At 41.2% G+C, this 14,257-nt stretch overlaps 1 pseudogene; it reads right to left on the bottom strand.

Annotated features, from left to right (window-relative positions):
- Positions 1-625: 625 nt before the first annotated feature.
- Positions 626-13,558, bottom strand: LOC113888210 (annotated as a pseudogene).
- Positions 13,559-14,257: the final 699 nt, after the last annotated feature.

Genomic DNA, 14,257 nt, shown 5'->3' with positions numbered 1-14,257 from the left:
TTTTTCACGATTTCTAAGTTTTCCTTCTCCAAGGCGAGCACTCCAGCCAAGCTTTCACGGGTTGTGTTCAAAGTCCTTGGCCCATAAAAATCTGGCCTCACTCTTCTTCCCGAGGGGGCCTCTCAAGTCTTCTGAGCCAGGCAGTAAGAAGGGCTACAAGGCAGGTGACTGCTGTGGGTCCACAGGGTCCTAGGCTGGCGCCCACTGGCATTTCCAGGAAGGACCCCCCCATGCAGGGCTGTCCGCTGTGTGCCAGCAGCACGCAGAGATGACCGAGTGAATAAGATCTCTGAAGACCAGACGTGACACCAGAAGCCATCGTGTGTCCCCTGGAAGGAGCCAAGATAAGCCGATCATCCTCGACCTGCCAGGGCCACTCAGCCCTGGGTTTGGTGGATAATGGCAGCATCTGTACAGCGTGCCTCACCCTGGGCTGGGTTGGGGTGGGGGCAGGGACCAACTCTGGCACTTCTGGTCACCCAGCTCCAGGCTGCACAGAGCATGGCCCAGGGCATGGAGGACCCTGACACTCTCAGGCCCCATTCAGAGCCCCGCGGCTGCCCTTGCTGAGCAGGCCAAATGGTCCTGAGGCCAGGGCCAGGCTCCAAAGGATCAAGGAGGAGGTTCAGATGAGGGACTTGACCAGAGTCACCATGTGATCCACACCACATGCCATGCCCACGGGCTCCCCAGGAATAGTCACCCTCCATGGGAAGTACTGGTCTTCCACCCGGGCACCCTTGGATGTTCTTGCCTCACACAAACAGCTCTCCTCTGTTGGTCAGGGCAGCAAAATGGCTGAGTCCACAGCGAATGCAGGAAACCTGGACTCCTGGGTTGAACTCCGTCAGGCCAAAGAGAGTGGGTGGAATCATTTCTGAAAGACCAGTTTCCAGGAGGTTTGGTCCCTTCCCAAGAATTCCGTAGCCCCAGACAAAAACGTGTCCTTCTCTGTTTAATACAGCACAGCCTGTCCCCCGCCCGCCCCCCCCACAGCCTGCTTCACCCACGCCACTCCTGAGAAGGGCAAGCACCAGGGGGACGTTCACCTGTCTGGAGTCAGTGACAGAGGCAAGCTACAGGTACTCAGAGTTCCCCCACCTGAAGAAGCCCCCACTGGCCAACACGACCAGGCAGCAGTCCCCATAGGTATCCACCTGGATGACGTTCACTTCAGCAAGATCTCCGCCCAGCTTGGTGGGCATGCTGGTGATGTCATAGTGACCCAGACCTGTTTGCACACCTGTGACCAGGCCACAAGAATACACTTATCCTTTATCCGTCAGGAACAGACTATGGTCCTGACCACAGGCGACCTGGACTATCTGTCCATCGAAGTCCTGCATCCTATGGACTTTGTGACTTTCACTATAATTTCGTTTTCCACCACCTTTCTTCCACACTACCTGTAAGAATTATTCCCCATGCTGAAGACTCCTTCACCATCTGTCAGGACAAGCAAGTGGGCTCTACCACAGGAGACCTGCAGCACCTGCATCTCCTGAGGTCTGTCCAGCAGCAGTGGCACAGGTGAGGGCTCCAAAACACTCTTATCCCCTCATTTTATCTTCCCGGCTCCTGTGAAATCTGAGCTGAGAATCTTTGTTGAGCCTCATACCCCAAACTTTCATTAATATCCTTGGTTTTAGAGGACAGTGAATCCATAACCACAGGCAGCAGATGAAATCTTTTGGCCCAGCTCCAGGCGGTTGGGGCACGGCCTGGATCCTGCAGCATGGGGCTGGGGTCCATAGCTGGGCAGCACGAAGGTGGGCACGCCTAGCACCCCGGAGAAGCTGAAACCCCGCACGAAGATTCGGTCAGCGTGAGTCACACGCTCGCCCACGTAGTAGAACACGGGCGCATCGGCCTTGGCTTCCGCCGCCTCGCATCGGCTCCACGAGCGCCCAGCAGCTGTCCATTGTCCGCGCGCCGGCCCCAGCCCTTTCAGCCGGCAGCCCAGCCGAGCCCCCGCTGCCAGCGCTGCCAGCGCCACTCTGTTTCACGCCTTAACAGCCTGTATATATTCCTTGAAGAAATGTCTATTTAAGTCCTTTGTCTGCTTTATACTTTGATTATTTGATTTTTTTTTTTTTTTTTTTTTTTTTGCTGTTGAGTTGTAGAAGTTTCTCATATATTTGGTATATTAACCCCTTACCAGATATATGGTTTGCAAATATTTTCTCCCATTCCATAGGTTGTCTTTTGACTCTTTAATGCAGTGAAGCTTTTTAGTTTGATGCAGTCTCATTTGTCTGTTTTTGCTTTTGTTCCTTATGCTTTCGACGTCATATCCATGAAATGACTGCCAAGACCCATGTTATGAAACTTTTCCCCTATGTCTTTTTTTTTAACTGCTGTTTCTGGTCTTACACTTAAATCTTTAATCCATTTTTAGTTGATTTTGTGTATGCTGTAACACAAGGGTCCAATTTCATTCTTTTGCATGTCTAGTTTTCCCAACACCATTTGGGTTTTTATTTTGTTGTTTTCAATGTTTTAATTTTTATTTTTTACTGCTTTGTCTTATTTTTTGATGTTTATAAGATTTTTTTTAATTTTTTTCCCTTAAGTTATTACAAAATATTAGCTATATTCCCTGTGTCCTAACACTGTTTGCCAAAGAGACCATCCTTTCCTCATTGTGTACTCTTGTTGACTATAAGTATGTTGATATATTGTTGGACTCTCAATTATGTTCCCCTGGTGTATGTCTATTTTTATGCCAGTACCATACTGTTTTAATTACTGTCACTTTGTAATGTGTTTTGAAATCAAGACATATGATGCCTCCAGCTTTTTCCTTCTTTCTCAAGATTGCTTTGGCTATTCAAGATCCCTTGTGGTTCCATATGAATTTTAGGATTGTTTTACTATTTCTGTAAAAAAGTGCCATTGGGGTGTTAGTAGGGATTGCATTGAATCTATAGATCACTTTGGATAGAATGGATATTTTTCTCTAAGATGGCCCTCAAGAATCCCTTCCCAGTGGTATTCATTCACTTGTGTATCACTTCCCCTTAAATGTGAGCTCAATCTAGTTAATCACTTCTAATGATAGAATATGGCAAAAATTATGAGATGTCACTTCTAAGATTAGGTTACAAGAAAACTCTGACTTCTCTCTAATTTTCTCTCTCCTTCTTTCTCTCTCTCTCTCTCTTCCTCTCAGGGAACCTAAATGCCTATAAAGAGGCCCATATGGCAAGGAGCTGAGGGAGGCTTCTAACCAACAAGCATGGAGGAACTGAGGCCCTCAGTCAACAGCCCATGAGGAACTAAATCCTGGTAACAATAACATGAATGTACCTGGAATCAGATTCTTCCTCAGTTGAAACTTCAAATGGGAGCTTTGTGAGCCTCTGAGTCAGAAGCACTCAGCTAGGCTGTGCCCAGATTCCTGACACACAAAACTGATATGATAAATGTTTGTTGGCAGTTCCCTGACAATCCAGTAGTTAAGACTTCATGCTTCCACTGCAGGGGGCACAGGTTTGAACCCTGGTAGGGAAACAAAGATTCCCATATCCCTCACAGCCAAAACTAAATAACTTAAAAAATTAAAATTAAAAAATAAATGTTTGTTGTTCTAAATCACTGAGTTTGGGAGTAAATTGTTATGCAGAAATAGGTAACCAGCACAGTAACCAATTTCCATTGTCACTCTCCTGACACTATGTCTGCTTCCCTTGCTTGGAGCCTCTCATTCTCCATTACCAGCTGCTCCCCTACATAGATTTCCTCTTCATCCCTCTCAGGTTCTGACTCCTCACATCAGGCTGCCCCTCCCTGACAATACCTGCATCCACTTGTTTAGACTCAGATCCACCCTCTGCAGGGACACGTCCTCATTCTGTTGGATCTCCAAGACCCCAGTCTGCACCCCACAACACTCCCCACCATGGATGTCCACCTTGCTCCATCTCACCTAATGGCTTTAGGACTGGATTTTTCAGGAAGGTTAGGCAAAAGGACAGTTGTTGTTTAGTCGCTTAGTCCTATCTGACTCTTTGTGACCCCATAGACTGCAGCATGACAGGTTTGCCCTTCTTTGGGATTGGAATGAAAACTGAGCTTTTCCAGTGTGTGCGTTTTGATTTTTAACATATATATATATTGTCAAGTTATCTTCCAAAAATCTTACATCAATTTATACTCTAGTCTCTCTCCTTCACCCTGTCCTTTCCTCATCTCATAGAATGCTCATTGGTTTTTTCTTTCTCGTACTGTTTCTAGGTCTCATCCCAATGAAATGTCAAATGGTTCAATTCTTAAAACCCTTGCTGGGTTTCTCTGAACTGGTATGTCTAAATAGAGAGCTTGTTATTGTTGCTTTGTTAAGTCCCTAAGTCATTATGACTCTTTTAGGATCCCATGGACTATAGCCCACCAGGCTCCTCTGTCCATGGGATTTCCCAGGCAAGAATACTGGAGTGGGTTGCCATTTTCTTCTCCAGGGGATCTTCCTGACCCAGGGACTGAACCTGCATCTCCTGCATTGGCAGGTGGATTCCTTAACACCAGGGAAGCACCCAAATAGAGAGTATTTTCCCCTTAAAATGCAAACCCTCTTTCATGCTTACTGACAGTGATGGGCTTCAATCTTTGGTCAGTGAGCTATGATGCAGAAAACTGTAAAGGAGGAAAGAGAAAGTACGTGTTTATGAAGAACAGCAGTATGCTATCCAACAGTTGGTGACAAGAACATACATTTAAATTGTAGATCTACAGGAACTTTTTCAAAAAGGGTACCCTTTGTTAAGTCCTGAATTAGGACATACCAAGTCAAGAAGGAGCCGTGTCTTCCTCAGCCCTTCTTTTAGCGTTTAGGTTGAAATTTGTGCACATATATACATTTCCTCTACCAGGAGCTCTGGTTATTCTGGTTTTATGACTCTGTCTCTTAAACAAATTCATTTAATTAATATGTATTATTAATATAATTATTATCAATAAATAATGATACATTGTATAATATATAGTGTTATATATATTACACATATACTTTATATATAATATAATACCTAATTATATATAATATAATACCTAATTATATATAATATAATACCTAATTATATATAATATAATACATAATTATGATATAATACATATGGTATGTGATATATATGTAAAATATTATAATATATATGTGATATATAGTATATAACCTACTATGCTATACTACATATGTAACTTAAAACATGATATATATTATATAATGACATTAAATACATAATTATTAATATATCACAAAATATAATATATAACATATGTTAAAATTATATTGTATAACATATAATATACATAATTATGTTAATATAAATAACATAAAATATAAAAGTTATAATCTATAATAATCTATATTATATATTTTAATTACATTATAGTGTAAGTGGATAAGACTCTTGAGTCCCTTGGACTGCAAGAAGATCCAACCAGTCCATCCTAAAGAAAATCAGTCCTAAATATTGTTTGGAAGGACTGATGCTGTAACTGAAGCGCCATTACTTTGGTCACCTAATGTGAAGAACTGACTCCTTGGGAAAGACCCTGATGCTGGGAAAAATTGAAGGCATGAGGAGAAGGGGAAGACAGGATGAGATGGTTGGATGGCATCACTGACTCGATGGACATGAGTTTGAGCATGCTCCGGGTGTTGGTGATGGACAGAGAAGCCTGGCGTGCTACAGTTCATGGGGTGGCAAAGAGTCAGACACGACTGAGTGATGAACTGATTGAGTGTTCATGGGATTCTCAAGGCAAGTATTCTGAAGTGGTTTTCCATTCCCTTCTCCAGTGGAGCATGTTTTGTCAGAACTCTCCACTATGACCCATCCGTCTTGGGTGGCCCTACACGGCATGGCTCAATAGTTTCACTGAGTTAGACAAAGCTGTGGTCCCTGTCCAAGAGACTCTTAAAGAGTCTTCTCCAGCACCACAGTCCGAAAGCGTGAGTTCTTCCACACTTAGCCAGGTGACACTAGTGGTAAAGAACCTGCCTGCTAAGGCAGGAGATGCCTGAGACAAGGGTTGGATCCCTGAGTCAGGAGAATTCCCTGGAGGAGGGTATGGCAATCCACTCCAGTATTCTTGCCTGGAGAATCCTATGGACAGAGGAGGCTGGTAGGCTACAGTCCATAGCATTGCAGAGTCAGACACGACTGAAGTGACTTAGTACGCATTCATGCACAGTATTCTTTATGGTCCAAACTCACATCTGTACATGACTCCTGGAAAAACCATAGCTTTTACTATATGGACCTTTGTCAACAAAGTGATGTCTCTGCTTTTTAATACACTGTCTAGGTTTGTCACAGTTTTTCTTCCAAGGATCAAGCATCTTTTAATTTCATGGCTGCAGTCACCATCTGCAGTGATTTTGGAGCCCAAGAATAAAGTTTGTCACTGTTTCCATTTTTTTCCCATCTATTTGCCATGAATTGATGGGACCAGATGTCATGATCTTCGTTTTTTGAACGTTGAGTTTTAGGCCAGATTTTTCACTCTCTTCTTTCACCTTCATCAAGAGGCTCTTTAGTTCCTCTTTCCTTTCTGCCATAAGGGTGCTGTCATCTGCATATCTGAGGTTATTGATATTTCTCCCAGCAATATTTATTCCAGCCTGGCATTTTGCATAATGTACTCTGCATATAAGTTAAATAAGCAAGGTGAGACTATACAGCCTTGATGTACTCCTTTCCCAACTTTTAACCATTGTTCCATGTCTGGTTCTAACTGTTGCTTATAATATAATATAAGTAAGTATTCATATATAATTAATTATAAACAAAATATTATATATTACATTACATCTTATATATTATATTGTATATTATCATATTGATTTCATATATTATATCATATATAATTAATTATACTATATAATAATACATGATATATTCATATATAATTATAATAATTGTATATTATATATTACATTGTATACATTAAATAATATATTGTGCTTAGTTATAATATATATTATATTTAAAGTATAACACATAATTATAAATATTATTATATAGTATATATTATATAATAAATATAATAAAGCACTTATGAAATGCTGTTAATTCATCCCATCCTTACAACAGCATTATGGGCTTGAAATTTCTGCCCCTACTTAACTCATGGGGAAGAACTGAACCTCCCACCATGTGACTTACCCAAGGACATACAGCTAGTTAGTGGCAAAACTGGGAGTGGAACTCAACTCTTCTGACTCCAGACCCTGAGATCTTTCTACACCATTGTACTAGCTCTCTGAGTTCTTCTCCTTCAAAGAAGTGTTCCTGAAGACTGAGCTCTGCTTCCAAAGTGGATCCTGAATTGGTAAGAACCTCTGCCCAGCCTGGCAGACTCAATCTGGCCTGCTTTTCAGTTGTTTGGAAGTGATCTGTCCTGGGATTTACCTGCAGCTTTTTATGGCATCACTACAATACAGTTTTTTTAATGTCTTGGGTACACTAAGATTATTACTGAAAAATACAAATTAAACAGAAAGCAAAGAGAGAAAAATCCAAAATGTTCATCAGTAACACCATGTTGGGGATTGGTTTTGCTGTTCAGTGGTGAACTTTAAGAAAATAAACCAGATGTCATTGAAATAAATTAAATGTCCTTCATAGGGGACTGGTTAAATAAACTGCATAAATAAACTGCAGTACAAAGAAGTACTATACAGATGTTAAGAAAAGAATAAGACAAATAAATATAAGGAGTGATTTCCAAGCTATATTGTTAAATTAAAACAGATAAAGAGGGAAAAAACTGTGTCAATAGTACCCTATCATTTGTGATATATTTATATATGTATAGGATAATAGAATATCTCCAGAGTGATACACAAAAATTGGAAATGATGAATGTTCCTGGGAAAGACAAATGAGTGACAAGGATGGGATGGAGACTTCCTTTTCACTATCTCTTTATACCATTTGTTTATACCATCTGAATTTTTACCATATACCTGTATTACCTGTTAAAAATATTTTTAGTTATACAGTGCTTTACATTTTTAAAATATTTTAAATATATGACTTTATTTAATATACATGCAATTCAGGTAGTAAATCTTGTGCCTTTCTCATGGAGAACTTAAAACTGGTTTCTGCTCAACCTACTTTCCAGCTTCCCCTCTCTCCAGTCCCTGCACACTCTAGACACACCTTAGAGAAGACTGATCTACACTTCCCCTCTCTCCTGCCATCAGGGCCTCCAACTCCACTCTCACTCTCTTCTAATTAATGTAACTAGGTTCTGTGTTCCATAATTACAGGGTTTGTCAGTGAAATCAATAGTTGCCTCCCTTGCGACAATGACATTTTAGCTCCCTCAGTCTCCCCAGAGCCCAGCAGCTTCTCTGTGCCAACAAAACTCCCAAGACTATTAACATGTTCCTTGGCTCTCACTCATGTTCATGCATGCAAGTAAATGAGCAGATTCTCAAATCACATGATCTCATACACCCTATCCATGATTATTGTTGTTATTTAGTCACTAAGTTGTGCCCAATTCTTTTGCAACCCCATGGACTGTAGCACTCCAAGCTCCTCTGCCCGTGGGATTTCCCAGGCAAGAACAGTGGAGTGGGTTGCCATTTCCTTCTCCAGGGGATCTTCCCAACCCAGGGATCAAACCCATGTCTCCTGCTTGGCAGGCAGATTCTTTACTGCTAAGCCACCTGGGAAGACCCTATCCATGATTATTTGGAGATAAAATTACAATCAAATATGTATTTTTAAGACTTTATCAAGGTATAGTTTCAGTTCAGTTCCATTCAGTCACTAAATCATGTCCAACTCTTTGCGACCCCATTACCGCAGCATGCCAGGGTTCCCTGTCCATCATCAACTCCCAGAGCTTGCTCAAACTCATGTCCATCAAGTCGGTGATGCCATCCAACCATCTCATTCTCTATCGTCCCCTTCTCCTCCTGCCTTCAATCTTTCCCAGCCTCAGGGTTTTTTCCAATGAGTCAGTTCTTTGTATCAGGCAGCCAAAGTATTGTTTACATATTACAAGGTATTGTTTACATAATACAAAATCCAGCATTGTATGCCTATGATTAAGTGTTTTTTAGTAAATGTGATTTACTCAATCACATTTAGTTAATGTGATTTATGTGATTTTTAGTAAATACAAATATGTATTGTTTACATATTGCAAGGTATAGTTTACATTTTACAAACCCAGCATTGTATGCCTATGGTTACATGATTTTTAGTAAATGTAAAGAGTTATATTTTTTAATAATGTTTTTCATGTATTCTTTTGATGATGACTTGAAGAACCTAACATAAGATATCCTACATCATATTAGGTTTCTGATATGACTCAATTTCTTTCTTCTTTTTTTAAAAATTTTTTATTTTTTGGCCACTTCACGTGGCCTGTGGGATCCTGGTTCCCTGCTCAAGGATCGAATCCATGTCCCCTGCATTGTAAGCATGGAGTCTTAACTACTGGACTGCCAGAGAAGTCCCTCAATTTCTTTCTTCTGACTTCAACTCCCAAATTTGTTTCCTGCTCTACTCCTTAATGAAAGAGATCTAATCCTATTGTTCCTTAAAACCAGAGCATGTCAGAGTTGGTAGGACCCTTAGAAATCAACTAGAGATGGGAAAGTTTGCCTAAAGTCATATAACAGGTAAATAGCAGAATCAGAGCTAAAATCCAGGATTCTTGCCCTTAGCCCCCATAACTTCAAACTATGGGACAGAGCCTCTTCTCTTAAGTGCTGGTAGTGTCCTGGAAATCAATACACTAACTACCATCAATCAATTTGTCCAGCTAAATCTAAAGATCTGATGATGGAGGAAGGGCTTGGGTTGAGGATGGGCCTAGAAAACAGGTAGGAAATATAAGCTCTTTCCTTCACAATTCTTCTGGGTGAATTTACCACTTCATGGGAAATAGATGGGGAAACAGTGGAAACAGTGTCAGACTTTATTTTTCTTGGGCTCCAAAACCACTACAGATGGTGACTGCAGCCATGAAATTAAAAGACGCTTGCTCCTTGGAAGGAAAGTTACGACCAACCTAGATAGCATATTCAAAAGCAGAGACATTACTTTGCTAACAAAGGTCCGTCTAGTCAAGGCTATGGTTTTTCCTGTGGTCATGTATGGATGTGAGAGTTGGACTGTGAAGAAGGCTGAGCACCAAAGAATTGGTGCTTTTGAACTGTGGTGTTGGAGAAGACTCTTGAGAGTCCCTTGGACTGCAAGGAGATCCAACCAGTCCATTCTGAAAGAGATCAGCCCTGGGATTTCTTTGGAAGGAATGATTCTAAAGCTGAAACTCCAGTACTTTGGCCACCTCATGCGAAGAGTTGACTCATTGGAAAAGACCCTGATGCTGGGAGGGATTCGGGGCAGGAGAAGGGGACGACAGAGGATGAGATGGCTGGATGGCATCACTGACTCGATGGACGTGAGTCTGAGTGAACTCCAGGAGTTGGTGATGGACAGGGAGGCCTGGCATGCTGCGATTCACGGGGTCGCAAAGAGTCAGACACGACTGAGCGACTGATCTGATCACAATTCTTCTGGGTGAATTTCTTTCTTCTAATTTAGCGTGATTAACCAAGATAGTTTCTTTTCTGTCCAGAGAAGGACCTTATAATCACTAGTCAAGAGTATCTATTATTATTATTGCATTTTCTCCAGTATACGTTAACAAGATGTGAAGGTGGTATGAAACAGTAGTAAATGAAACCAACAAAGTCACTGCTTCCTGCTTTTGTCAAAATTACGCTAAAATTAGCCTCTATTCCCCATGGATTTGAGCCAGAGAAAGCAATTTCGCTTCTCATTTTGTTTTTCTAGCAATCAGTTTGTAACAATTAAGCTATTGGTAATAAAGCAAGAAGTATACTTTATATATTTTTATGACCAAAACACATTGTTTTCTAATTTCAATGATAGTGGCAATTGTTGTCACCATAGTAGGAGGGACCTTGCCAACAACAGTTCTGAGGTACTGAATATGGCATTCTGAACTTCAGAAGAAAACTCCAAAGTGTTCAGATTGACATGGAATCACTGTCAACTGTTTTTTTCTAATTTTTATTAGAAGTCATGCTTTCCCCCCATAATTCCCATCTAAGAAAAAGCAGATTTTTATGTATAAAGATGTTCATCAGAATTTTTATGAGTGAAATCTTAGAAATAATTAGAAGTCATTAAATAAGATATGATAATTTCATAAAAGAGAATTTTATGCATCCATTAAAGTCACATTTTCAAATATTTTGTTCATTTTTTTAAATGTTTTCCCAGGTGTGTCTTAGAGATGACTATAAGATTTTTTAAATATTTACTTATTTGGCTGCACCAGGTTTTAGCTGTGGCATGTAGAATCTAGTTTGCTGACCAGGGATCAAACCTGGGCCCTCTGCACTGGGACTGCAGAGTCCCAGCCACTGGACCACCAATGAAGTTCATAAAAGAGAATGTTATGCAGCCATTAAAGTTACATTTTCAAATATTTTGTTCAGTTTTAGTTTCTTTACTGAGATATAATTTATATACCATAAAATTCACCGGTTTAAAGTGTTTATATTCAAAGCTTTTTAGTGTATTTACAAAACTGTGGAATGATCACTGTAACCTAATTTTAAAATATTTTTCATCCCCCCAAAGAGAAATTTGTACCTATTAGCAGTCACTCTCCATATCTCCAACCTATAAATTTATAAGAAAATACATGACTGCCCTGGTGGCACAGTGGATAGGAATTTGCCTGCCAATGCAAGGGACATGAGTTTGATCCCTGGTCCAGGAAAAATCCACATGCTGTGGGCAACTAAAGCCCCTGTGCCACAATTACTGAGCCTGCACTCTAGAGACCCCAAGCCACAACTAATGAGCCCCTGTGCCCCAACTACCGAAGCGGGCGCACTTAGAGCCCATGCTCCACAACAAGAGAAGCTGCTGCAATGAGAAGCCCACGCACCCCAACAAAGAGCAGCCCCTGCTCACTGCATCAAGAAAAAGCCTGCACACAACAGGGAAGACCTAGGGCAAGCCAAAATAAACAAACAGCTGTTTTTTCAAAAAGAAAAATATAAATAACTCAAAAGACGACTGGACAAAGGAAAGCAACCACAGAATAGGGGATACAAATGAATAATATACACATGAAAAGATGTTCAACTTGGTAGGTAATAAAGGAAATAAAGGAAATCAACACAAGAAACACTTTCCCCCTAATCAGATGGGCGGAAATGAAAAGACTGATAACATCTGGTACTAGTAAGGGTGTGGGGAAAGAGGTATCCTCAGACACTGCTGGCCGGAGTCTGAGTTGTTAACAACTGTTTTTGGAAAATAATCTGAATCCTTTTATTCACTATTTTTAAAGCACATATCACTGGGGTCAGCAACTCCACTTTGGAAATCTATCCTATAGTGATTAAAGGAGTATAAAGAACCAGTATGTAAGGGTGTATGTACAAGACTGGTTTCTACAAGGACTGCAAATTGCAGAGCAGTGTGTATAGTACGATCCTACCTTTGTGCTGGGCACTGCTCTTGGCATAAGCAATACATGCCTACTTTCAGGCCTCCTAGCAACCCTATGATGGCAAACAATAGTCTCACTCTCCATGGGGAAGCTGGGGCTTGGAGAAGTGAAGCAACTTGCTTTGGGTCTTATACCAAATGGCAGAGCCAGGACTCATACCTAGGTCCACCTGACCCCCAACCAAGATATCTGCCAAGAATGATAACTTCCTGGTTATCATTACCCTCCTTTATTGGGGGGTGGTGGTGGTTAATCTTCGGGGACATCAGTTTTTAAGATGCAATGTGAACTCCTGTCTCAGTGAAAAGGGTGGAAGTTTGTGATGCGAGAATTGGGTGAGAGAATAGTAAGTGGGGGATTGGATTGTGGGGAACATATAAAATTCACTAATTTATCCATCCAACAAATACTTATTAGCCTTTACTATATGACAGGGACTGTTTAAAGCATGCGGAGGGGATTCATCAATGATCAAACAGAGAAAAATCTCAGCCCTTGAAAACTTACCTTTGGTGGGGATGAGGCAGACAATTAACAAATTATACCTTCTGTAACAAAATATACTCAATATATAATTATATTATAAAATATAAATATATATAAAGATAGGGATACTATGGAAATGGTGAATAGAGCTATGGAAGAAAATAAAGCAGGGAAAAGGGGTGGGGAGATGGGGGTGTTGGAAGGGATACTGTGATTATAGAAATGGTGGCCAGAAAAGGACTCATTGAGAAGGAAATATTTAAGCAAAGAGCTGAAGGATATGAGACAAGAGCCATGCAGATACATGGTGGGGAGGCAGGGGGGAGGCAGAAGAGCATTGTAGTAGGGAGAGCAAGGGACCAGGTAGTAAAAGTCTACCTAATATGTCCAATGAGGAGAGAGGAGGCCCAGGGGCTGGGACTGAGGGATGGAGGGGGAGAGAAGTGGATAACGAGGTCAGAGAGGGATCTGGCAGCCAGACTGTACGTGCAGAAGCTTCGGGGTCATGACTTTACCTTGTCCTCAGAAGGAGATGAGGAACCATCGGAGCTATAAGAAGAAGACTGACAAGATGTGATGACCTTTTTTTTTTTTTTTTTTTTTTACTTTTAAGAGGGCCACTGTGGCAGCTGTGTTAGAAAATTTTTTAAAAACGGAGGCAAGCATGGAAAAAGGAAGACCAAATGGAAGACTAATGCAACGATCAAGGAGAAAGGTGATGGTGGTTTTGATCCAGGTGGTAGAGGGGAGATACAAGAAGTGGTTAGATTCTGAATATATGTTGTGGGTAGAGTCAACAGGGTTTGCTGATTATTTAGATGTCTGATACGAGAGGAAAAGTCTTTGCATGAGAAGCTGGTAAATTGGACTTGCTATTTACTGAGATGGACTTCCCTGGTGGCCGAGCAGTAAAGAACCTGCCTGCCAATGCAGAAGATGCAGGTTTGATCCTTGGGTCAGGAAGATCCACCGAGAAGGAAATGGCAACCCATTGGAGAGGCAACCCACTCCAGTATTCTTGCCTGGAGAATCCCATGGACAGAGGAGCCTGGTGGATTACAGTCCATGGGGTTGCAAAAGAGTCAGATACAACTTAGCAAATAAACAACAACTATTTACTGAGATGGGAAGGGACTGTGGGAGGACCAGTCTGGTGCAGGGAGTAGGGGTGGGGAGGGGGCATACAGGCCAAGGATTTGATTGACTGGTATGAACTCACAAGGACAGGCCACTTAAGAAGACT

This window comes from Bos indicus x Bos taurus, chromosome X, assembly GCF_003369695.1.
Source record: "Bos indicus x Bos taurus breed Angus x Brahman F1 hybrid chromosome X, Bos_hybrid_MaternalHap_v2.0, whole genome shotgun sequence".
Lineage (NCBI taxonomy): Eukaryota > Metazoa > Chordata > Mammalia > Artiodactyla > Bovidae > Bos > Bos indicus x Bos taurus.
Note: the sequence above shows the minus strand (reverse complement) of the source record. Positions and strands in the feature narration are given on the sequence as shown.